Here is a 4,373-nt window from a genome sequence, read left to right as displayed (position 1 = left end):
ATCCGGGCTCCACCAACTGTGGCCGCCGCTGCCCGTCATGCTCAGTGCGGGAGATCCGGGCCCAGCCCCGTCCACTGGGGGGGGGGGGCGCAAGCCCCGCCCCTCGCTCACTCCGATTGGTTGGAGGACCAACTGCCCGCTCGGTCCTCCAGCCCCGCCCCTCGCTCTTCCTATTGGCCCAGAGCTGGCCTTGCCAGTGACATTCATATCTCATGTCCCATGAACAAATAAAAAAACAGGTCAGCTTTGTTTCAAACGCACAGTTGAGTATTTGTTTCTAATTGATGTCCTGTTACCGACTGTTCAATTTTGGGACCTTTTCTCCTTTCTAACTCTGGATTATTTCAGTTCTCATACCTTCGGTTACTCTCAGGGACAAGTGCCAGTTCCCCATACTTTCCAGAGTCCCTCTCCGAGCTTTGGTATCAAGGGAAGGTGTCTGCAACACACCCGGGATCACTAAACACAAAACCCAGTCTGTTAATCACTTTCAGATACTGGACTTAGTGTGTGCCCCACAGCATCTCTCTCACCTTCGATGTGTGAATGGAGCATCACGCCTACAAACCTGGTTTTAAATTTAAATGCACTCAGCAAATGTACTTAATGAAAGTCTGTCGGCCGATGAGACGCTGTAAAGGTGCTGGTGAGCTGCTGGATTGTTCTGCATTTTGCCTGAACAGAAAATAACTTAACATTTATCCCAGTTTAACCTTTGCTATTAGGAAATGTGTGTGTATTTTAACGTGGCTCATGTCATTGCTCATGTCGGCTGTAATTGTGTAGAAAGGGGATGTGTGAAGTGCTGGTGTTTGTATGGAGATGTGAAACAAGGAAACAGTATCTGTGTGTGACAGTGACACAGCCATTGGTCACAGACAGAACCTTGCACCGATATCCTTGTGGTTATGGTTTGAACAGGGTCAGATCTGGAATGTAGCAAACAAGTTCAGCATAAATATCGCCATTGTAACCACAGCTTGTTAGACACACCTGGGGAGAGGAGCCCTGGGAACCCACTTCATTATCCCTGTTCTCTGGATCCGGTAACTATACTGTCTGTATGTTTGCACTGTTGTTAATAACATCAGTAAAATTCAGTCCGGTGTTCTGAGCTTGATTATCTGGTGTCTGAAACCACAAAACTCAATATTTAGAGTCAACAGGATGAACTAGTGAATACATCACGACCCAATACTCCAACTCTGTATTCACAGCAGAAAGTTGGTCATCTAACTCCTCAATTTGGCAGAATAGAGAAAGATACTGACTCTCACAACATCTCGAATCTGTTGTAAATATCTTTCAAATCCTGACCAGTTCCAATTGTCAGTTTCCATTACAGTGAAGGCAATTCAAGACACAAGAGGGGCTGGGAGTAGGGGTGAAGGAGGGGTTGGGGTGAGGGGGGTTGGAGAGTAGGGGTGAAGGAGGGGTTGGGATGAGGGGGTTTTGGGGAGGAGATGTAATGTAGAAAATGCCGCAGCCAATTTGTGCACAGCAGGATCCCACAAACAGCCATGTAATGATGACAAGACAATCCATTCTCAGTGATGTAAGTTGAGGGATACACATTGCCCAGGAAAATGGGGTGAACTCCGCCTGTTCTTCCTCTGAATCATAGCCATGGGATCTTTTACATCCAACTTAAAATCTAGACAGGGCATCGGTTTAATGTCTCATCTGAAAGACGGCACCTCTGACAGTGCAGCACTCCCTCTGTACTGACACCTGGAGTCTGGGCCCAGATGATGTGCTCGGGCTCTGGATTGGGAATTGAACCCTCACTCGGCCGAGAGTGCTACCACTGAGCCAAGACTGACAGGGTCTGTTCCCTGTTCCCGTTACACTAGACCGTGCTGGTGTTATTACACTGAACCACACATTCATACTGCAGTGGGCCTTGACTCTGTTATCACACATTCGGCAAAGCATTTGTTACAACAAGAAAACAACCACAACTTCCATTAATAAGGCGCCTTTAATGCAATGAAACATCTCACGGTGCTTAACACGATCGATATCAATAAGAAAACATTTTTGACACAGAGTCACAGAGAAAGATATCAGGACAGATTCCCAAAAGGTTGATTGAAGAGGTCGTATTTAAAAAGAACCTTGAAAGAGGAGGTGGAGATTTAGGGGGAATTCCAGAGCTTAGAGCTTCAGCAGCTGAAGACACGGCCACCAATGGTGGGGCGATTAAAATCAGGGATGGGCAAGGACAGATTTGGAGGAGTACAGGAAACTCGGAGGGTGGTGGGCTGTAAGACTTTACAGAGATAGGGAGGGGCGAGGCCATGGAGAGTTTTGAAACCAAAGATTAGAATTTTAAAATCGAGGCGTTGTTTAACCAGGAGCCAATGTAGGTCAGTGAGCACTGGGGGATGGATGAATGAGGTTATAGAAATAGGCCCCGACTTGCACACACTATTAGAGGAGACCCAATCTTTGTTTTGTTGCACTGGACACTGCCTGTGTGACCATCACACTCGATCCAGCATTGTGTTCAGTATTACACTAGAGTCTGCCTCTGTTATTATTGGATCAAACACTGTCTTTGTTACTCTCACAGTGGGCCATGCATTTGCTGTTATTACTCCGGACCCTGTCTCTGGAATTGTTGCACGAGACCTGAAAATAACCTGCCCCTGTAGTTCCAGTTCTAGTGCACACCTCTATTATTATAACTGTAGATCGTGTCTCTGTTGTATTCTATCGAGTATGTTTCTAGTATTGTTAAAGTGTTAAAGGCTTCTGTTAGTGTGACACTATCACCTCTTTCAATTATTATTGCCAAAAAATTCTTTCAATATTAAAGACTTGTTTTTAGTGTAAAACTAGGCTTTGTGTCAGTTATTAATGCACCATACCCTGTCTCTGTTTATATTACACTGGACCCTGTCTCTGTTTATATTACACTAGACCCTGTCTCTGTTTATATTACACTAGACCCTGTCTCTGTTTATATTACACTGGACCCTGTCACTGTTTATATTACACTAGACCCTGTCTCTGTTTATATTACACTGGGCCGTGACACTGGTTATATTACACTGGGCCCTGTCTCTGTTTATATTACACTGGGCCCTGTATATGTTTATATTACATTAGACCCTGTCTCTGTTTATATTACTCTGGGCCCGGACACTGTTTATATTACACTGGGCCCTGTCTCTGTTTATATTACACTAGACCCTGTCTCTGTTTATATTACACTAGGCCCTGTCCCTGTTTATATTACCCTGGACCCTGTCTCTGTTTATATTACACTAGACCCTGTCCCTGTTTATATTACACTGGGCCCTGTCTCTGTTTATATTACACTAGACCCTGTTCCTGTTTATATTACACTGGGCCCTGTCTCTGTTTATGTTACACTAGACCCTGTCTCTGTTTATATTACACTGGGCCCTGTCTCTGTTTATATTAAACTACACCCTGTCTCTGTTTATATTACACTAGACCCTGTCTCTGTTTATATTACACTAGACCCTGTCTCTGTTTATATTACACTGGGCCGTGACACTGTTTATATTACATTAGACCCTGTCTCTGTTTATATTACACTGGGCCCTGTCTCTGTTTATATTACTCTACACCCTGTCTCTGTTTATATTGCACTGGGCCCGGACACTGTTTATATTACACTGGACCCTGTCTCTGTTTATATTACACTGGACCCTGTCTCTGTTTATATTACACTGGGACCTGACACTGTTTATATTACACTAGACACTGTTTATATTACAAACAGAGACATGATCTAGTGTATTACACTAGACCCTGTCTCTGTTTATATTACACTAGACCCTGTCTCTGTTTATATTACACTAGACCCTGTCTCTGTTTATATTACACTAGACCCTGCCTCTGTTTATATTACACTATACCCTGTCCCTGTTTATATTACACTGGGCCGTGACACTGGTTATATTACACTGGGCCCTGTCTCTGTTTATATTACACTGGGCCCTGTCTCTGTTTATATTACACTACACCCTGTCTCTGTTTATATTACTCTGGGCCCGGACACTGTTTATATTACACTGGGCCCTGTTTCTGTTTATATTACACTGGACCCTGTCTCTGTTTATATTACACTGGGCTCTGTCTCTGTTTATATTACACTACACCCTGTCTCTGTTTATATTACACTGGGCCCTGACACTGTTTATGTTACACTGGGCCCTGACACTGTTTATATTACACTGGGCCCTGTCTCTGTTTATATTACACTGGACCCTGTCTCTGTTTATATTACACTGGGCCCTGACACTGTTTATATTACACAAGATCCTGTCTCTGTTTATATTACACTAGACCCTGTCTCTGTTTATATTACACTGGGCCGTGACACTGTTTATATTACA

This window comes from Pristiophorus japonicus, unplaced genomic scaffold (assembly GCF_044704955.1).
Source record: "Pristiophorus japonicus isolate sPriJap1 unplaced genomic scaffold, sPriJap1.hap1 HAP1_SCAFFOLD_506, whole genome shotgun sequence".
In the NCBI taxonomy this organism is placed as follows: domain Eukaryota; kingdom Metazoa; phylum Chordata; class Chondrichthyes; family Pristiophoridae; genus Pristiophorus; species Pristiophorus japonicus.
Note: the sequence above shows the minus strand (reverse complement) of the source record.